The 18,545-nt window shown below is 42.4% G+C and overlaps 31 non-coding genes across 31 annotated transcripts; all 31 read right to left on the bottom strand.

Annotated features, from left to right (window-relative positions):
• Positions 1 to 422: 422 nt before the first annotated feature.
• Positions 423 to 541, bottom strand: LOC135158413 (5S ribosomal RNA). The gene has a single exon (XR_010297187.1). It is a non-coding gene; the product is annotated as a 5S ribosomal RNA (ribosomal RNA).
• Positions 542 to 1,009: 468 nt separating this feature from the next.
• LOC135158545 (5S ribosomal RNA) lies at positions 1,010 to 1,128 on the bottom strand. The gene has a single exon (XR_010297318.1). It is a non-coding gene; the product is annotated as a 5S ribosomal RNA (ribosomal RNA).
• A 467-nt stretch (positions 1,129 to 1,595) lies between these two features.
• LOC135158412 (5S ribosomal RNA) lies at positions 1,596 to 1,714 on the bottom strand. Its single transcript, XR_010297186.1, has one exon. It is a non-coding gene; the product is annotated as a 5S ribosomal RNA (ribosomal RNA).
• A 467-nt stretch (positions 1,715 to 2,181) lies between these two features.
• Positions 2,182 to 2,300, bottom strand: LOC135158411 (5S ribosomal RNA). The gene has a single exon (XR_010297185.1). It is a non-coding gene; the product is annotated as a 5S ribosomal RNA (ribosomal RNA).
• A 467-nt stretch (positions 2,301 to 2,767) lies between these two features.
• Positions 2,768 to 2,886, bottom strand: LOC135158410 (5S ribosomal RNA). The gene has a single exon (XR_010297184.1). It is a non-coding gene; the product is annotated as a 5S ribosomal RNA (ribosomal RNA).
• Positions 2,887 to 3,354: 468 nt separating this feature from the next.
• On the bottom strand, positions 3,355 to 3,473 carry LOC135158409 (5S ribosomal RNA). Its single transcript, XR_010297183.1, has one exon. It is a non-coding gene; the product is annotated as a 5S ribosomal RNA (ribosomal RNA).
• Positions 3,474 to 3,940: 467 nt separating this feature from the next.
• Positions 3,941 to 4,059, bottom strand: LOC135158408 (5S ribosomal RNA). The gene has a single exon (XR_010297182.1). It is a non-coding gene; the product is annotated as a 5S ribosomal RNA (ribosomal RNA).
• Positions 4,060 to 4,527: 468 nt separating this feature from the next.
• LOC135158407 (5S ribosomal RNA) lies at positions 4,528 to 4,646 on the bottom strand. Its single transcript, XR_010297181.1, has one exon. It is a non-coding gene; the product is annotated as a 5S ribosomal RNA (ribosomal RNA).
• Positions 4,647 to 5,114: 468 nt separating this feature from the next.
• LOC135158406 (5S ribosomal RNA) lies at positions 5,115 to 5,233 on the bottom strand. The gene has a single exon (XR_010297180.1). It is a non-coding gene; the product is annotated as a 5S ribosomal RNA (ribosomal RNA).
• A 467-nt stretch (positions 5,234 to 5,700) lies between these two features.
• LOC135158405 (5S ribosomal RNA) lies at positions 5,701 to 5,819 on the bottom strand. The gene has a single exon (XR_010297179.1). It is a non-coding gene; the product is annotated as a 5S ribosomal RNA (ribosomal RNA).
• Positions 5,820 to 6,287: 468 nt separating this feature from the next.
• Positions 6,288 to 6,406, bottom strand: LOC135158404 (5S ribosomal RNA). Its single transcript, XR_010297178.1, has one exon. It is a non-coding gene; the product is annotated as a 5S ribosomal RNA (ribosomal RNA).
• A 467-nt stretch (positions 6,407 to 6,873) lies between these two features.
• LOC135158402 (5S ribosomal RNA) lies at positions 6,874 to 6,992 on the bottom strand. Its single transcript, XR_010297176.1, has one exon. It is a non-coding gene; the product is annotated as a 5S ribosomal RNA (ribosomal RNA).
• Positions 6,993 to 7,459: 467 nt separating this feature from the next.
• LOC135158401 (5S ribosomal RNA) lies at positions 7,460 to 7,578 on the bottom strand. The gene has a single exon (XR_010297175.1). It is a non-coding gene; the product is annotated as a 5S ribosomal RNA (ribosomal RNA).
• Positions 7,579 to 8,045: 467 nt separating this feature from the next.
• LOC135158400 (5S ribosomal RNA) lies at positions 8,046 to 8,164 on the bottom strand. Its single transcript, XR_010297174.1, has one exon. It is a non-coding gene; the product is annotated as a 5S ribosomal RNA (ribosomal RNA).
• Positions 8,165 to 8,631: 467 nt separating this feature from the next.
• LOC135158399 (5S ribosomal RNA) lies at positions 8,632 to 8,750 on the bottom strand. Its single transcript, XR_010297173.1, has one exon. It is a non-coding gene; the product is annotated as a 5S ribosomal RNA (ribosomal RNA).
• Positions 8,751 to 9,217: 467 nt separating this feature from the next.
• On the bottom strand, positions 9,218 to 9,336 carry LOC135158398 (5S ribosomal RNA). Its single transcript, XR_010297172.1, has one exon. It is a non-coding gene; the product is annotated as a 5S ribosomal RNA (ribosomal RNA).
• Positions 9,337 to 9,803: 467 nt separating this feature from the next.
• LOC135158397 (5S ribosomal RNA) lies at positions 9,804 to 9,922 on the bottom strand. The gene has a single exon (XR_010297171.1). It is a non-coding gene; the product is annotated as a 5S ribosomal RNA (ribosomal RNA).
• Positions 9,923 to 10,389: 467 nt separating this feature from the next.
• Positions 10,390 to 10,508, bottom strand: LOC135158396 (5S ribosomal RNA). Its single transcript, XR_010297170.1, has one exon. It is a non-coding gene; the product is annotated as a 5S ribosomal RNA (ribosomal RNA).
• A 467-nt stretch (positions 10,509 to 10,975) lies between these two features.
• LOC135158395 (5S ribosomal RNA) lies at positions 10,976 to 11,094 on the bottom strand. The gene has a single exon (XR_010297169.1). It is a non-coding gene; the product is annotated as a 5S ribosomal RNA (ribosomal RNA).
• A 467-nt stretch (positions 11,095 to 11,561) lies between these two features.
• On the bottom strand, positions 11,562 to 11,680 carry LOC135158394 (5S ribosomal RNA). Its single transcript, XR_010297168.1, has one exon. It is a non-coding gene; the product is annotated as a 5S ribosomal RNA (ribosomal RNA).
• A 467-nt stretch (positions 11,681 to 12,147) lies between these two features.
• Positions 12,148 to 12,266, bottom strand: LOC135158393 (5S ribosomal RNA). The gene has a single exon (XR_010297167.1). It is a non-coding gene; the product is annotated as a 5S ribosomal RNA (ribosomal RNA).
• A 467-nt stretch (positions 12,267 to 12,733) lies between these two features.
• LOC135158391 (5S ribosomal RNA) lies at positions 12,734 to 12,852 on the bottom strand. The gene has a single exon (XR_010297165.1). It is a non-coding gene; the product is annotated as a 5S ribosomal RNA (ribosomal RNA).
• A 467-nt stretch (positions 12,853 to 13,319) lies between these two features.
• On the bottom strand, positions 13,320 to 13,438 carry LOC135158390 (5S ribosomal RNA). The gene has a single exon (XR_010297164.1). It is a non-coding gene; the product is annotated as a 5S ribosomal RNA (ribosomal RNA).
• Positions 13,439 to 13,905: 467 nt separating this feature from the next.
• On the bottom strand, positions 13,906 to 14,024 carry LOC135158389 (5S ribosomal RNA). The gene has a single exon (XR_010297163.1). It is a non-coding gene; the product is annotated as a 5S ribosomal RNA (ribosomal RNA).
• A 467-nt stretch (positions 14,025 to 14,491) lies between these two features.
• LOC135158388 (5S ribosomal RNA) lies at positions 14,492 to 14,610 on the bottom strand. The gene has a single exon (XR_010297162.1). It is a non-coding gene; the product is annotated as a 5S ribosomal RNA (ribosomal RNA).
• Positions 14,611 to 15,077: 467 nt separating this feature from the next.
• On the bottom strand, positions 15,078 to 15,196 carry LOC135158387 (5S ribosomal RNA). Its single transcript, XR_010297161.1, has one exon. It is a non-coding gene; the product is annotated as a 5S ribosomal RNA (ribosomal RNA).
• Positions 15,197 to 15,663: 467 nt separating this feature from the next.
• Positions 15,664 to 15,782, bottom strand: LOC135158386 (5S ribosomal RNA). Its single transcript, XR_010297160.1, has one exon. It is a non-coding gene; the product is annotated as a 5S ribosomal RNA (ribosomal RNA).
• A 467-nt stretch (positions 15,783 to 16,249) lies between these two features.
• LOC135158548 (5S ribosomal RNA) lies at positions 16,250 to 16,368 on the bottom strand. Its single transcript, XR_010297321.1, has one exon. It is a non-coding gene; the product is annotated as a 5S ribosomal RNA (ribosomal RNA).
• A 467-nt stretch (positions 16,369 to 16,835) lies between these two features.
• On the bottom strand, positions 16,836 to 16,954 carry LOC135158385 (5S ribosomal RNA). The gene has a single exon (XR_010297159.1). It is a non-coding gene; the product is annotated as a 5S ribosomal RNA (ribosomal RNA).
• A 467-nt stretch (positions 16,955 to 17,421) lies between these two features.
• On the bottom strand, positions 17,422 to 17,540 carry LOC135158384 (5S ribosomal RNA). Its single transcript, XR_010297158.1, has one exon. It is a non-coding gene; the product is annotated as a 5S ribosomal RNA (ribosomal RNA).
• Positions 17,541 to 18,007: 467 nt separating this feature from the next.
• LOC135158383 (5S ribosomal RNA) lies at positions 18,008 to 18,126 on the bottom strand. Its single transcript, XR_010297157.1, has one exon. It is a non-coding gene; the product is annotated as a 5S ribosomal RNA (ribosomal RNA).
• Between the last annotated feature and the right edge of the window lie 419 nt (positions 18,127 to 18,545).

Genomic DNA, 18,545 nt, shown 5'->3' with positions numbered 1-18,545 from the left:
CATCATCTATTTAATCCCTGTCAGTAATAATATTGGTTTCTTGATGTCTTCAGTCATTCCACCGATCTTTCATTGGGTTTGTTTCAGTTTCCATCGGATGCCTACCTACGAGAATTTTGAGATATTGTCGTGTTTTTTTTCTTGGATGCGCACCTGTGTGTGACGCAACAATTCACATGATGGTGTAGGCCTTGAACTGCGCGCCTCGTCTCTTGGAGACCCTGTGCTTGCAAACAAACGACTTTCCTCATTGCCTTGAATGTCGGACATCAAGCGAAAAGTTTATTCCTGCTCTATTAAAAAGGGTGACGAAGGAGACGAAAAAGACAACAAAAAGAGACAAAAGTGATACTATAAGGAAAACAAATACCAACGACTTAAAATGTAAAAATGAATAAAGGGGCATTTCATGAAGCAAAAAATGCCTACAACACCCGGTATTCCCAGGCGGTCTCCCATCCAAGTACTAACCGAGCCCTATGCTGCTTGACTTCGGTGATCGGACGAGAACCGGTATATTCAGCATGGTATGGTCGTAGGCTCTTGCTCCATCAAAGTCAAGCTATTTGAAGGGATACTATGACGTCATCATCTATTTAATCCCTGTCAGTAATAATATTGGTTTCTTGATGTCTTCAGTCATTCCACCGATCTTTCATTGGGTTTGTTTCAGTTTCCATCGGATGCCTACCTACGAGAATTTTGAGATATTGTCGTGTTTTTTTTTCTTGGATGCGCACCTGTGTGTGACGCAACAATTCACATGATGGTGTAGGCCTTGAACTGCGCGCCTCGTCTCTTGGAGACCCTGTGCTTGCAAACAAACGACTTTCCTCATTGCCTTGAATGTCGGACATCAAGCGAAAAGTTTATTCCTGCTCTATTAAAAAGGGTGACGAAGGAGACGAAAAAGACAACAAAAAGAGACAAAAGTGATACTATAAGGAAAACAAATACCAACGACTTAAAATGTAAAAATGAATAAAGGGGCATTTCATGAAGCAAAAAATGCCTACAACACCCGGTATTCCCAGGCGGTCTCCCATCCAAGTACTAACCGAGCCCTATGCTGCTTGACTTCGGTGATCGGACGAGAACCGGTATATTAAGCATGGTATGGTCGTAGGCTCTTGCTCCATCAAAGTCAAGCTATTTGAAGGGATACTATGACGTCATCATCTATTTAATCCCTGTCAGTAATAATATTGGTTTCTTGATGTCTTCAGTCATTCCACCGATCTTTCATTGGGTTTGTTTCAGTTTCCATCGGATGCCTACCTACGAGAATTTTGAGATATTGTCGTGTTTTTTTTCTTGGATGCGCACCTGTGTGTGACGCAACAATTCACATGATGGTGTAGGCCTTGAACTGCGCGCCTCGTCTCTTGGAGACCCTGTGCTTGCAAACAAACGACTTTCCTCATTGCCTTGAATGTCGGACATCAAGCGAAAAGTTTATTCCTGCTCTATTAAAAAGGGTGACGAAGGAGACGAAAAAGACAACAAAAAGAGACAAAAGTGATACTATAAGGAAAACAAATACCAACGACTTAAAATGTAAAAATGAATAAAGGGGCATTTCATGAAGCAAAAAATGCCTACAACACCCGGTATTCCCAGGCGGTCTCCCATCCAAGTACTAACCGAGCCCTATGCTGCTTGACTTCGGTGATCGGACGAGAACCGGTATATTCAGCATGGTATGGTCGTAGGCTCTTGCTCCATCAAAGTCAAGCTATTTGAAGGGATACTATGACGTCATCATCTATTTAATCCCTGTCAGTAATAATATTGGTTTCTTGATGTCTTCAGTCATTCCACCGATCTTTCATTGGGTTTGTTTCAGTTTCCATCGGATGCCTACCTACGAGAATTTTGAGATATTGTCGTGTTTTTTTTCTTGGATGCGCACCTGTGTGTGACGCAACAATTCACATGATGGTGTAGGCCTTGAACTGCGCGCCTCGTCTCTTGGAGACCCTGTGCTTGCAAACAAACGACTTTCCTCATTGCCTTGAATGTCGGACATCAAGCGAAAAGTTTATTCCTGCTCTATTAAAAAGGGTGACGAAGGAGACGAAAAAGACAACAAAAAGAGACAAAAGTGATACTATAAGGAAAACAAATACCAACGACTTAAAATGTAAAAATGAATAAAGGGGCATTTCATGAAGCAAAAAATGCCTACAACACCCGGTATTCCCAGGCGGTCTCCCATCCAAGTACTAACCGAGCCCTATGCTGCTTGACTTCGGTGATCGGACGAGAACCGGTATATTCAGCATGGTATGGTCGTAGGCTCTTGCTCCATCAAAGTCAAGCTATTCGAAGGGATACTATGACGTCATCATCTATTTAATCCCTGTCAGTAATAATATTGGTTTCTTGATGTCTTCAGTCATTCCACCGATCTTTCATTGGGTTTGTTTCAGTTTCCATCGGATGCCTACCTACGAGAATTTTGAGATATTGTCGTGTTTTTTTTCTTGGATGCGCACCTGTGTGTGACGCAACAATTCACATGATGGTGTAGGCCTTGAACTGCGCGCCTCGTCTCTTGGAGACCCTGTGCTTGCAAACAAACGACTTTCCTCATTGCCTTGAATGTCGGACATCAAGCGAAAAGTTTATTCCTGCTCTATTAAAAAGGGTGACGAAGGAGACGAAAAAGACAACAAAAAGAGACAAAAGTGATACTATAAGGAAAACAAATACCAACGACTTAAAATGTAAAAATGAATAAAGGGGCATTTCATGAAGCAAAAAATGCCTACAACACCCGGTATTCCCAGGCGGTCTCCCATCCAAGTACTAACCGAGCCCTATGCTGCTTGACTTCGGTGATCGGACGAGAACCGGTATATTCAGCATGGTATGGTCGTAGGCTCTTGCTCCATCAAAGTCAAGCTATTTGAAGGGATACTATGACGTCATCATCTATTTAATCCCTGTCAGTAATAATATTGGTTTCTTGATGTCTTCAGTCATTCCACCGATCTTTCATTGGGTTTGTTTCAGTTTCCATCGGATGCCTACCTACGAGAATTTTGAGATATTGTCGTGTTTTTTTTTCTTGGATGCGCACCTGTGTGTGACGCAACAATTCACATGATGGTGTAGGCCTTGAACTGCGCGCCTCGTCTCTTGGAGACCCTGTGCTTGCAAACAAACGACTTTCCTCATTGCCTTGAATGTCGGACATCAAGCGAAAAGTTTATTCCTGCTCTATTAAAAAGGGTGACGAAGGAGACGAAAAAGACAACAAAAAGAGACAAAAGTGATACTATAAGGAAAACAAATACCAACGACTTAAAATGTAAAAATGAATAAAGGGGCATTTCATGAAGCAAAAAATGCCTACAACACCCGGTATTCCCAGGCGGTCTCCCATCCAAGTACTAACCGAGCCCTATGCTGCTTGACTTCGGTGATCGGACGAGAACCGGTATATTCAGCATGGTATGGTCGTAGGCTCTTGCTCCATCAAAGTCAAGCTATTTGAAGGGATACTATGACGTCATCATCTATTTAATCCCTGTCAGTAATAATATTGGTTTCTTGATGTCTTCAGTCATTCCACCGATCTTTCATTGGGTTTGTTTCAGTTTCCATCGGATGCCTACCTACGAGAATTTTGAGATATTGTCGTGTTTTTTTTCTTGGATGCGCACCTGTGTGTGACGCAACAATTCACATGATGGTGTAGGCCTTGAACTGCGCGCCTCGTCTCTTGGAGACCCTGTGCTTGCAAACAAACGACTTTCCTCATTGCCTTGAATGTCGGACATCAAGCGAAAAGTTTATTCCTGCTCTATTAAAAAGGGTGACGAAGGAGACGAAAAAGACAACAAAAAGAGACAAAAGTGATACTATAAGGAAAACAAATACCAACGACTTAAAATGTAAAAATGAATAAAGGGGCATTTCATGAAGCAAAAAATGCCTACAACACCCGGTATTCCCAGGCGGTCTCCCATCCAAGTACTAACCGAGCCCTATGCTGCTTGACTTCGGTGATCGGACGAGAACCGGTATATTCAGCATGGTATGGTCGTAGGCTCTTGCTCCATCAAAGTCAAGCTATTTGAAGGGATACTATGACGTCATCATCTATTTAATCCCTGTCAGTAATAATATTGGTTTCTTGATGTCTTCAGTCATTCCACCGATCTTTCATTGGGTTTGTTTCAGTTTCCATCGGATGCCTACCTACGAGAATTTTGAGATATTGTCGTGTTTTTTTTTCTTGGATGCGCACCTGTGTGTGACGCAACAATTCACATGATGGTGTAGGCCTTGAACTGCGCGCCTCGTCTCTTGGAGACCCTGTGCTTGCAAACAAACGACTTTCCTCATTGCCTTGAATGTCGGACATCAAGCGAAAAGTTTATTCCTGCTCTATTAAAAAGGGTGACGAAGGAGACGAAAAAGACAACAAAAAGAGACAAAAGTGATACTATAAGGAAAACAAATACCAACGACTTAAAATGTAAAAATGAATAAAGGGGCATTTCATGAAGCAAAAAATGCCTACAACACCCGGTATTCCCAGGCGGTCTCCCATCCAAGTACTAACCGAGCCCTATGCTGCTTGACTTCGGTGATCGGACGAGAACCGGTATATTCAGCATGGTATGGTCGTAGGCTCTTGCTCCATCAAAGTCAAGCTATTTGAAGGGATACTATGACGTCATCATCTATTTAATCCCTGTCAGTAATAATATTGGTTTCTTGATGTCTTCAGTCATTCCACCGATCTTTCATTGGGTTTGTTTCAGTTTCCATCGGATGCCTACCTACGAGAATTTTGAGATATTGTCGTGTTTTTTTTTCTTGGATGCGCACCTGTGTGTGACGCAACAATTCACATGATGGTGTAGGCCTTGAACTGCGCGCCTCGTCTCTTGGAGACCCTGTGCTTGCAAACAAACGACTTTCCTCATTGCCTTGAATGTCGGACATCAAGCGAAAAGTTTATTCCTGCTCTATTAAAAAGGGTGACGAAGGAGACGAAAAAGACAACAAAAAGAGACAAAAGTGATACTATAAGGAAAACAAATACCAACGACTTAAAATGTAAAAATGAATAAAGGGGCATTTCATGAAGCAAAAAATGCCTACAACACCCGGTATTCCCAGGCGGTCTCCCATCCAAGTACTAACCGAGCCCTATGCTGCTTGACTTCGGTGATCGGACGAGAACCGGTATATTCAGCATGGTATGGTCGTAGGCTCTTGCTCCATCAAAGTCAAGCTATTTGAAGGGATACTATGACGTCATCATCTATTTAATCCCTGTCAGTAATAATATTGGTTTCTTGATGTCTTCAGTCATTCCACCGATCTTTCATTGGGTTTGTTTCAGTTTCCATCGGATGCCTACCTACGAGAATTTTGAGATATTGTCGTGTTTTTTTTCTTGGATGCGCACCTGTGTGTGACGCAACAATTCACATGATGGTGTAGGCCTTGAACTGCGCGCCTCGTCTCTTGGAGACCCTGTGCTTGCAAACAAACGACTTTCCTCATTGCCTTGAATGTCGGACATCAAGCGAAAAGTTTATTCCTGCTCTATTAAAAAGGGTGACGAAGGAGACGAAAAAGACAACAAAAAGAGACAAAAGTGATACTATAAGGAAAACAAATACCAACGACTTAAAATGTAAAAATGAATAAAGGGGCATTTCATGAAGCAAAAAATGCCTACAACACCCGGTATTCCCAGGCGGTCTCCCATCCAAGTACTAACCGAGCCCTATGCTGCTTGACTTCGGTGATCGGACGAGAACCGGTATATTCAGCATGGTATGGTCGTAGGCTCTTGCTCCATCAAAGTCAAGCTATTTGAAGGGATACTATGACGTCATCATCTATTTAATCCCTGTCAGTAATAATATTGGTTTCTTGATGTCTTCAGTCATTCCACCGATCTTTCATTGGGTTTGTTTCAGTTTCCATCGGATGCCTACCTACGAGAATTTTGAGATATTGTCGTGTTTTTTTTTCTTGGATGCGCACCTGTGTGTGACGCAACAATTCACATGATGGTGTAGGCCTTGAACTGCGCGCCTCGTCTCTTGGAGACCCTGTGCTTGCAAACAAACGACTTTCCTCATTGCCTTGAATGTCGGACATCAAGCGAAAAGTTTATTCCTGCTCTATTAAAAAGGGTGACGAAGGAGACGAAAAAGACAACAAAAAGAGACAAAAGTGATACTATAAGGAAAACAAATACCAACGACTTAAAATGTAAAAATGAATAAAGGGGCATTTCATGAAGCAAAAAATGCCTACAACACCCGGTATTCCCAGGCGGTCTCCCATCCAAGTACTAACCGAGCCCTATGCTGCTTGACTTCGGTGATCGGACGAGAACCGGTATATTCAGCATGGTATGGTCGTAGGCTCTTGCTCCATCAAAGTCAAGCTATTTGAAGGGATACTATGACGTCATCATCTATTTAATCCCTGTCAGTAATAATATTGGTTTCTTGATGTCTTCAGTCATTCCACCGATCTTTCATTGGGTTTGTTTCAGTTTCCATCGGATGCCTACCTACGAGAATTTTGAGATATTGTCGTGTTTTTTTTCTTGGATGCGCACCTGTGTGTGACGCAACAATTCACATGATGGTGTAGGCCTTGAACTGCGCGCCTCGTCTCTTGGAGACCCTGTGCTTGCAAACAAACGACTTTCCTCATTGCCTTGAATGTCGGACATCAAGCGAAAAGTTTATTCCTGCTCTATTAAAAAGGGTGACGAAGGAGACGAAAAAGACAACAAAAAGAGACAAAAGTGATACTATAAGGAAAACAAATACCAACGACTTAAAATGTAAAAATGAATAAAGGGGCATTTCATGAAGCAAAAAATGCCTACAACACCCGGTATTCCCAGGCGGTCTCCCATCCAAGTACTAACCGAGCCCTATGCTGCTTGACTTCGGTGATCGGACGAGAACCGGTATATTCAGCATGGTATGGTCGTAGGCTCTTGCTCCATCAAAGTCAAGCTATTTGAAGGGATACTATGACGTCATCATCTATTTAATCCCTGTCAGTAATAATATTGGTTTTTTGATGTCTTCAGTCATTCCACCGATCTTTCATTGGGTTTGTTTCAGTTTCCATCGGATGCCTACCTACGAGAATTTTGAGATATTGTCGTGTTTTTTTTCTTGGATGCGCACCTGTGTGTGACGCAACAATTCACATGATGGTGTAGGCCTTGAACTGCGCGCCTCGTCTCTTGGAGACCCTGTGCTTGCAAACAAACGACTTTCCTCATTGCCTTGAATGTCGGACATCAAGCGAAAAGTTTATTCCTGCTCTATTAAAAAGGGTGACGAAGGAGACGAAAAAGACAACAAAAAGAGACAAAAGTGATACTATAAGGAAAACAAATACCAACGACTTAAAATGTAAAAATGAATAAAGGGGCATTTCATGAAGCAAAAAATGCCTACAACACCCGGTATTCCCAGGCGGTCTCCCATCCAAGTACTAACCGAGCCCTATGCTGCTTGACTTCGGTGATCGGACGAGAACCGGTATATTCAGCATGGTATGGTCGTAGGCTCTTGCTCCATCAAAGTCAAGCTATTTGAAGGGATACTATGACGTCATCATCTATTTAATCCCTGTCAGTAATAATATTGGTTTCTTGATGTCTTCAGTCATTCCACCGATCTTTCATTGGGTTTGTTTCAGTTTCCATCGGATGCCTACCTACGAGAATTTTGAGATATTGTCGTGTTTTTTTTCTTGGATGCGCACCTGTGTGTGACGCAACAATTCACATGATGGTGTAGGCCTTGAACTGCGCGCCTCGTCTCTTGGAGACCCTGTGCTTGCAAACAAACGACTTTCCTCATTGCCTTGAATGTCGGACATCAAGCGAAAAGTTTATTCCTGCTCTATTAAAAAGGGTGACGAAGGAGACGAAAAAGACAACAAAAAGAGACAAAAGTGATACTATAAGGAAAACAAATACCAACGACTTAAAATGTAAAAATGAATAAAGGGGCATTTCATGAAGCAAAAAATGCCTACAACACCCGGTATTCCCAGGCGGTCTCCCATCCAAGTACTAACCGAGCCCTATGCTGCTTGACTTCGGTGATCGGACGAGAACCGGTATATTCAGCATGGTATGGTCGTAGGCTCTTGCTCCATCAAAGTCAAGCTATTTGAAGGGATACTATGACGTCATCATCTATTTAATCCCTGTCAGTAATAATATTGGTTTCTTGATGTCTTCAGTCATTCCACCGATCTTTCATTGGGTTTGTTTCAGTTTCCATCGGATGCCTACCTACGAGAATTTTGAGATATTGTCGTGTTTTTTTTCTTGGATGCGCACCTGTGTGTGACGCAACAATTCACATGATGGTGTAGGCCTTGAACTGCGCGCCTCGTCTCTTGGAGACCCTGTGCTTGCAAACAAACGACTTTCCTCATTGCCTTGAATGTCGGACATCAAGCGAAAAGTTTATTCCTGCTCTATTAAAAAGGGTGACGAAGGAGACGAAAAAGACAACAAAAAGAGACAAAAGTGATACTATAAGGAAAACAAATACCAACGACTTAAAATGTAAAAATGAATAAAGGGGCATTTCATGAAGCAAAAAATGCCTACAACACCCGGTATTCCCAGGCGGTCTCCCATCCAAGTACTAACCGAGCCCTATGCTGCTTGACTTCGGTGATCGGACGAGAACCGGTATATTCAGCATGGTATGGTCGTAGGCTCTTGCTCCATCAAAGTCAAGCTATTTGAAGGGATACTATGACGTCATCATCTATTTAATCCCTGTCAGTAATAATATTGGTTTCTTGATGTCTTCAGTCATTCCACCGATCTTTCATTGGGTTTGTTTCAGTTTCCATCGGATGCCTACCTACGAGAATTTTGAGATATTGTCGTGTTTTTTTTCTTGGATGCGCACCTGTGTGTGACGCAACAATTCACATGATGGTGTAGGCCTTGAACTGCGCGCCTCGTCTCTTGGAGACCCTGTGCTTGCAAACAAACGACTTTCCTCATTGCCTTGAATGTCGGACATCAAGCGAAAAGTTTATTCCTGCTCTATTAAAAAGGGTGACGAAGGAGACGAAAAAGACAACAAAAAGAGACAAAAGTGATACTATAAGGAAAACAAATACCAACGACTTAAAATGTAAAAATGAATAAAGGGGCATTTCATGAAGCAAAAAATGCCTACAACACCCGGTATTCCCAGGCGGTCTCCCATCCAAGTACTAACCGAGCCCTATGCTGCTTGACTTCGGTGATCGGACGAGAACCGGTATATTCAGCATGGTATGGTCGTAGGCTCTTGCTCCATCAAAGTCAAGCTATTTGAAGGGATACTATGACGTCATCATCTATTTAATCCCTGTCAGTAATAATATTGGTTTCTTGATGTCTTCAGTCATTCCACCGATCTTTCATTGGGTTTGTTTCAGTTTCCATCGGATGCCTACCTACGAGAATTTTGAGATATTGTCGTGTTTTTTTTCTTGGATGCGCACCTGTGTGTGACGCAACAATTCACATGATGGTGTAGGCCTTGAACTGCGCGCCTCGTCTCTTGGAGACCCTGTGCTTGCAAACAAACGACTTTCCTCATTGCCTTGAATGTCGGACATCAAGCGAAAAGTTTATTCCTGCTCTATTAAAAAGGGTGACGAAGGAGACGAAAAAGACAACAAAAAGAGACAAAAGTGATACTATAAGGAAAACAAATACCAACGACTTAAAATGTAAAAATGAATAAAGGGGCATTTCATGAAGCAAAAAATGCCTACAACACCCGGTATTCCCAGGCGGTCTCCCATCCAAGTACTAACCGAGCCCTATGCTGCTTGACTTCGGTGATCGGACGAGAACCGGTATATTCAGCATGGTATGGTCGTAGGCTCTTGCTCCATCAAAGTCAAGCTATTTGAAGGGATACTATGACGTCATCATCTATTTAATCCCTGTCAGTAATAATATTGGTTTCTTGATGTCTTCAGTCATTCCACCGATCTTTCATTGGGTTTGTTTCAGTTTCCATCGGATGCCTACCTACGAGAATTTTGAGATATTGTCGTGTTTTTTTTCTTGGATGCGCACCTGTGTGTGACGCAACAATTCACATGATGGTGTAGGCCTTGAACTGCGCGCCTCGTCTCTTGGAGACCCTGTGCTTGCAAACAAACGACTTTCCTCATTGCCTTGAATGTCGGACATCAAGCGAAAAGTTTATTCCTGCTCTATTAAAAAGGGTGACGAAGGAGACGAAAAAGACAACAAAAAGAGACAAAAGTGATACTATAAGGAAAACAAATACCAACGACTTAAAATGTAAAAATGAATAAAGGGGCATTTCATGAAGCAAAAAATGCCTACAACACCCGGTATTCCCAGGCGGTCTCCCATCCAAGTACTAACCGAGCCCTATGCTGCTTGACTTCGGTGATCGGACGAGAACCGGTATATTCAGCATGGTATGGTCGTAGGCTCTTGCTCCATCAAAGTCAAGCTATTTGAAGGGATACTATGACGTCATCATCTATTTAATCCCTGTCAGTAATAATATTGGTTTCTTGATGTCTTCAGTCATTCCACCGATCTTTCATTGGGTTTGTTTCAGTTTCCATCGGATGCCTACCTACGAGAATTTTGAGATATTGTCGTGTTTTTTTTCTTGGATGCGCACCTGTGTGTGACGCAACAATTCACATGATGGTGTAGGCCTTGAACTGCGCGCCTCGTCTCTTGGAGACCCTGTGCTTGCAAACAAACGACTTTCCTCATTGCCTTGAATGTCGGACATCAAGCGAAAAGTTTATTCCTGCTCTATTAAAAAGGGTGACGAAGGAGACGAAAAAGACAACAAAAAGAGACAAAAGTGATACTATAAGGAAAACAAATACCAACGACTTAAAATGTAAAAATGAATAAAGGGGCATTTCATGAAGCAAAAAATGCCTACAACACCCGGTATTCCCAGGCGGTCTCCCATCCAAGTACTAACCGAGCCCTATGCTGCTTGACTTCGGTGATCGGACGAGAACCGGTATATTCAGCATGGTATGGTCGTAGGCTCTTGCTCCATCAAAGTCAAGCTATTTGAAGGGATACTATGACGTCATCATCTATTTAATCCCTGTCAGTAATAATATTGGTTTCTTGATGTCTTCAGTCATTCCACCGATCTTTCATTGGGTTTGTTTCAGTTTCCGTCGGATGCCTACCTACGAGAATTTTGAGATATTGTCGTGTTTTTTTTCTTGGATGCGCACCTGTGTGTGACGCAACAATTCACATGATGGTGTAGGCCTTGAACTGCGCGCCTCGTCTCTTGGAGACCCTGTGCTTGCAAACAAACGACTTTCCTCATTGCCTTGAATGTCGGACATCAAGCGAAAAGTTTATTCCTGCTCTATTAAAAAGGGTGACGAAGGAGACGAAAAAGACAACAAAAAGAGACAAAAGTGATACTATAAGGAAAACAAATACCAACGACTTAAAATGTAAAAATGAATAAAGGGGCATTTCATGAAGCAAAAAATGCCTACAACACCCGGTATTCCCAGGCGGTCTCCCATCCAAGTACTAACCGAGCCCTATGCTGCTTGACTTCGGTGATCGGACGAGAACCGGTATATTCAGCATGGTATGGTCGTAGGCTCTTGCTCCATCAAAGTCAAGCTATTTGAAGGGATACTATGACGTCATCATCTATTTAATCCCTGTCAGTAATAATATTGGTTTCTTGATGTCTTCAGTCATTCCACCGATCTTTCATTGGGTTTGTTTCAGTTTCCATCGGATGCCTACCTACGAGAATTTTGAGATATTGTCGTGTTTTTTTTCTTGGATGCGCACCTGTGTGTGACGCAACAATTCACATGATGGTGTAGGCCTTGAACTGCGCGCCTCGTCTCTTGGAGACCCTGTGCTTGCAAACAAACGACTTTCCTCATTGCCTTGAATGTCGGACATCAAGCGAAAAGTTTATTCCTGCTCTATTAAAAAGGGTGACGAAGGAGACGAAAAAGACAACAAAAAGAGACAAAAGTGATACTATAAGGAAAACAAATACCAACGACTTAAAATGTAAAAATGAATAAAGGGGCATTTCATGAAGCAAAAAATGCCTACAACACCCGGTATTCCCAGGCGGTCTCCCATCCAAGTACTAACCGAGCCCTATGCTGCTTGACTTCGGTGATCGGACGAGAACCGGTATATTCAGCATGGTATGGTCGTAGGCTCTTGCTCCATCAAAGTCAAGCTATTTGAAGGGATACTATGACGTCATCATCTATTTAATCCCTGTCAGTAATAATATTGGTTTCTTGATGTCTTCAGTCATTCCACCGATCTTTCATTGGGTTTGTTTCAGTTTCCGTCGGATGCCTACCTACGAGAATTTTGAGATATTGTCGTGTTTTTTTTCTTGGATGCGCACCTGTGTGTGACGCAACAATTCACATGATGGTGTAGGCCTTGAACTGCGCGCCTCGTCTCTTGGAGACCCTGTGCTTGCAAACAAACGACTTTCCTCATTGCCTTGAATGTCGGACATCAAGCGAAAAGTTTATTCCTGCTCTATTAAAAAGGGTGACGAAGGAGACGAAAAAGACAACAAAAAGAGACAAAAGTGATACTATAAGGAAAACAAATACCAACGACTTAAAATGTAAAAATGAATAAAGGGGCATTTCATGAAGCAAAAAATGCCTACAACACCCGGTATTCCCAGGCGGTCTCCCATCCAAGTACTAACCGAGCCCTATGCTGCTTGACTTCGGTGATCGGACGAGAACCGGTATATTCAGCATGGTATGGTCGTAGGCTCTTGCTCCATCAAAGTCAAGCTATTTGAAGGGATACTATGACGTCATCATCTATTTAATCCCTGTCAGTAATAATATTGGTTTCTTGATGTCTTCAGTCATTCCACCGATCTTTCATTGGGTTTGTTTCAGTTTCCATCGGATGCCTACCTACGAGAATTTTGAGATATTGTCGTGTTTTTTTTCTTGGATGCGCACCTGTGTGTGACGCAACAATTCACATGATGGTGTAGGCCTTGAACTGCGCGCCTCGTCTCTTGGAGACCCTGTGCTTGCAAACAAACGACTTTCCTCATTGCCTTGAATGTCGGACATCAAGCGAAAAGTTTATTCCTGCTCTATTAAAAAGGGTGACGAAGGAGACGAAAAAGACAACAAAAAGAGACAAAAGTGATACTATAAGGAAAACAAATACCAACGACTTAAAATGTAAAAATGAATAAAGGGGCATTTCATGAAGCAAAAAATGCCTACAACACCCGGTATTCCCAGGCGGTCTCCCATCCAAGTACTAACCGAGCCCTATGCTGCTTGACTTCGGTGATCGGACGAGAACCGGTATATTCAGCATGGTATGGTCGTAGGCTCTTGCTCCATCAAAGTCAAGCTATTTGAAGGGATACTATGACGTCATCATCTATTTAATCCCTGTCAGTAATAATATTGGTTTCTTGATGTCTTCAGTCATTCCACCGATCTTTCATTGGGTTTGTTTCAGTTTCCATCGGATGCCTACCTACGAGAATTTTGAGATATTGTCGTGTTTTTTTTCTTGGATGCGCACCTGTGTGTGACGCAACAATTCACATGATGGTGTAGGCCTTGAACTGCGCGCCTCGTCTCTTGGAGACCCTGTGCTTGCAAACAAACGACTTTCCTCATTGCCTTGAATGTCGGACATCAAGCGAAAAGTTTATTCCTGCTCTATTAAAAAGGGTGACGAAGGAGACGAAAAAGACAACAAAAAGAGACAAAAGTGATACTATAAGGAAAACAAATACCAACGACTTAAAATGTAAAAATGAATAAAGGGGCATTTCATGAAGCAAAAAATGCCTACAACACCCGGTATTCCCAGGCGGTCTCCCATCCAAGTACTAACCGAGCCCTATGCTGCTTGACTTCGGTGATCGGACGAGAACCGGTATATTCAGCATGGTATGGTCGTAGGCTCTTGCTCCATCAAAGTCAAGCTATTTGAAGGGATACTATGACGTCATCATCTATTTAATCCCTGTCAGTAATAATATTGGTTTCTTGATGTCTTCAGTCATTCCACCGATCTTTCATTGGGTTTGTTTCAGTTTCCGTCGGATGCCTACCTACGAGAATTTTGAGATATTGTCGTGTTTTTTTTCTTGGATGCGCACCTGTGTGTGACGCAACAATTCACATGATGGTGTAGGCCTTGAACTGCGCGCCTCGTCTCTTGGAGACCCTGTGCTTGCAAACAAACGACTTTCCTCATTGCCTTGAATGTCGGACATCAAGCGAAAAGTTTATTCCTGCTCTATTAAAAAGGGTGACGAAGGAGACGAAAAAGACAACAAAAAGAGACAAAAGTGATACTATAAGGAAAACAAATACCAACGACTTAAAATGTAAAAATGAATAAAGGGGCATTTCATGAAGCAAAAAATGCCTACAACACCCGGTATTCCCAGGCGGTCTCCCATCCAAGTACTAACCGAGCCCTATGCTGCTTGACTTCGGTGATCGGACGAGAACCGGTATATTCAGCATGGTATGGTCGTAGGCTCTTGCTCCATCAAAGTCAAGCTATTTGAAGGGATACTATGACGTCATCATCTATTTAATCCCTGTCAGTAATAATATTGGTTTCTTGATGTCTTCAGTCATTCCACCGATCTTTCATTGGGTTTGTTTCAGTTTCCATCGGATGCCTACCTACGAGAATTTTGAGATATTGTCGTGTTTTTTTTCTTGGATGCGCACCTGTGTGTGACGCAACAATTCACATGATGGTGTAGGCCTTGAACTGCGCGCCTCGTCTCTTGGAGACCCTGTGCTTGCAAACAAACGACTTTCCTCATTGCCTTGAATGTCGGACATCAAGCGAAAAGTTTATTCCTGCTCTATTAAAAAGGGTGACGAAGGAGACGAAAAAGACAACAAAAAGAGACAAAAGTGATACTATAAGGAAAACAAATACCAACGACTTAAAATGTAAAAATGAATAAAGGGGCATTTCATGAAGCAAAAAATGCCTACAACACCCGGTATTCCCAGGCGGTCTCCCATCCAAGTACTAACCGAGCCCTATGCTGCTTGACTTCGGTGATCGGACGAGAACCGGTATATTCAGCATGGTATGGTCGTAGGCTCTTGCTCCATCAAAGTCAAGCTATTTGAAGGGATACTATGACGTCATCATCTATTTAATCCCTGTCAGTAATAATATTGGTTTCTTGATGTCTTCAGTCATTCCACCGATCTTTCATTGGGTTTGTTTCAGTTTCCATCGGATGCCTACCTACGAGAATTTTGAGATATTGTCGTGTTTTTTTTCTTGGATGCGCACCTGTGTGTGACGCAACAATTCACATGATGGTGTAGGCCTTGAACTGCGCGCCTCGTCTCTTGGAGACCCTGTGCTTGCAAACAAACGACTTTCCTCATTGCCTTGAATGTCGGACATCAAGCGAAAAGTTTATTCCTGCTCTATTAAAAAGGGTGACGAAGGAGACGAAAAAGACAACAAAAAGAGACAAAAGTGATACTATAAGGAAAACAAATACCAACGACTTAAAATGTAAAAATGAATAAAGGGGCATTTCATGAAGCAAAAAATGCCTACAACACCCGGTATTCCCAGGCGGTCTCCCATCCAAGTACTAACCGAGCCCTATGCTGCTTGACTTCGGTGATCGGACGAGAACCGGTATATTCAGCATGGTATGGTCGTAGGCTCTTGCTCCATCAAAGTCAAGCTATTTGAAGGGATACTATGACGTCATCATCTATTTAATCCCTGTCAGTAATAATATTGGTTTCTTGATGTCTTCAGTCATTCCACCGATCTTTCATTGGGTTTGTTTCAGTTTCCATCGGATGCCTACCTACGAGAATTTTGAGATATTGTCGTGTTTTTTTTCTTGGATGCGCACCTGTGTGTGACGCAACAATTCACATGATGGTGTAGGCCTTGAACTGCGCGCCTCGTCTCTTGGAGACCCTGTGCTTGCAAACAAACGACTTTCCTCATTGCCTTGAATGTCGGACATCAAGCGAAAAGTTTATTCCTGCTCTATTAAAAAGGGTGACGAAGGAGACGAAAAAGACAACAAAAAGAGACAAAAGTGATACTATAAGGAAAACAAATACCAACGACTTAAAATGTAAAAATTAATAAAGGGGCATTTCATGAAGCAAAAAATGCCTACAACACCCGGTATTCCCAGGCGGTCTCCCATCCAAGTACTAACCGAGACCTATGCTGCTTGACTTCGGTGATCGGACGAGAACCGGTATATTCAGCATGGTATGGTCGTAGGCTCTTGCTCCATCAAAGTCAAGCTATTTGAAGGGATACTATGACGTCATCATCTATTTAATCCCTGTCAGTAATAATATTGGTTTCTTGATGTCTTCAGTCATTCCACCGATCTTTCATTGGGTTTGTTTCAGTTTCCATCGGATGCCTACCTACGAGAATTTTGAGATATTGTCGTGTTTTTTTTCTTGGATGCGCACCTGTGTGTGACGCAACAATTCACATGATGGTGTAGGCCTTGAACTGCGCGCCTCGTCTCTTGGAGACCCTGTGCTTGCAAACAAACGACTTTCCTCATTGCCTTGAATGTCGGACATCAAGCGAAAAGTTTATTCCTGCTCTATTAAAAAGGGTGACGAAGGAGACGAAAAAGACAACAAAAAGAGACAAAAGTGATACTATAAGGAAAACAAATACCAACGACTTAAAATGTAAAAATGAATAAAGGGGCATTTCATGAAGCAAAAAATGCCTACAACACCCGGTATTCCCAGGCGGTCTCCCATCCAAGTACTAACCGAGCCCTATGCTGCTTGACTTCGGTGATCGGACGAGAACCGGTATATTCAGCATGGTATGGTCGTAGGCTCTTGCTCCATCAAAGTCAAGCTATTTGAAGGGATACTATGACGTCATCATCTATTTAATCCCTGTCAGTAATAATATTGGTTTCTTGATGTCTTCAGTCATTCCACCGATCTTTCATTGGGTTTGTTTCAGTTTCCATCGGATGCCTACCTACGAGAATTTTGAGATATTGTCGTGTTTTTTTTCTTGGATGCGCACCTGTGTGTGACGCAACAATTCACATGATGGTGTAGGCCTTGAACTGCGCGCCTCGTCTCTTGGAGACCCTGTGCTTGCAAACAAACGACTTTCCTCATTGCCTTGAATGTCGGACATCAAGCGAAAAGTTTATTCCTGCTCTATTAAAAAGGGTGACGAAGGAGACGAAAAAGACAACAAAAAGAGACAAAAGTGATACTATAAGGAAAACAAATACCAACGACTTAAAATGTAAAAATGAATAAAGGGGCATTTCATGAAGCAAAAAATGCCTACAACACCCGGTATTCCCAGGCGGTCTCCCATCCAAGTACTAACCGAGCCCTATGCTGCTTGACTTCGGTGATCGGACGAGAACCGGTATATTCAGCATGGTATGGTCGTAGGCTCTTGCTCCATCAAAGTCAAGCTATTTGAAGGGATACTATGACGTCATCATCTATTTAATCCCTGTCAGTAATAATATTGGTTTCTTGATGTCTTCAGTCATTCCACCGATCTTTCATTGGGTTTGTTTCAGTTTCCATCGGATGCCTACCTACGAGAATTTTGAGATATTGTCGTGTTTTTTTTCTTGGATGCGCACCTGTGTGTGACGCAACAATTCACATGATGGTGTAGGCCTTGAACTGCGCGCCTCGTCTCTTGGAGACCCTGTGCTTGCAAACAAACGACTTTCCTCATTGCCTTGAATGTCGGACATCAAGCGAAAAGTTTATTCCTGCTCTATTAAAAAGGGTGACGAAGGAGACGAAAAAGACAACAAAAAGAGACAAAAGTGATACTATAAGGAAAACAAATACCAACGACTTAAAATGTAAAAATGAATAAAGGGGCATTTCATGAAGCAAAAAATGCCTACAACACCCGGTATTCCCAGGCGGTCTCCCATCCAAGTACTAACCGAGCCCTATGCTGCTTGACTTCGGTGATCGGACGAGAACCGGTATATTCAGCATGGTATGGTCGTAGGCTCTTGCTCCATCAAAGTCAAGCTATTTGAAGGGATACTATGACGTCATCATCTATTTAATCCCTGTCAGTAATAATATTGGTTTCTTGATGTCTTCAGTCATTCCACCGATCTTTCATTGGGTTTGTTTCAGTTTCCATCGGATGCCTACCTACGAGAATTTTGAGATATTGTCGTGTTTTTTTTCTTGGATGCGCACCTGTGTGTGACGCAACAATTCACATGATGGTGTAGGCCTTGAACTGCGCGCCTCGTCTCTTGGAGACCCTGTGCTTGCAAACAAACGACTTTCCTCATTGCCTTGAATGTCGGACATCAAGCGAAAAGTTTATTCCTGCTCTATTAAAAAGGGTGACGAAGGAGACGAAAAAGACAACAAAAAGAGACAAAAGTGATACTATAAGGAAAACAAATACCAAC

Source organism: Lytechinus pictus, unplaced genomic scaffold (assembly GCF_037042905.1).
Source record: "Lytechinus pictus isolate F3 Inbred unplaced genomic scaffold, Lp3.0 scaffold_45, whole genome shotgun sequence".
Taxonomy (NCBI): Eukaryota; Metazoa; Echinodermata; class Echinoidea; order Temnopleuroida; family Toxopneustidae; genus Lytechinus; species Lytechinus pictus.
The sequence above is the reverse complement of the archived record's forward strand: the minus strand, read 5'-3'. Positions and strand labels throughout refer to the sequence as shown.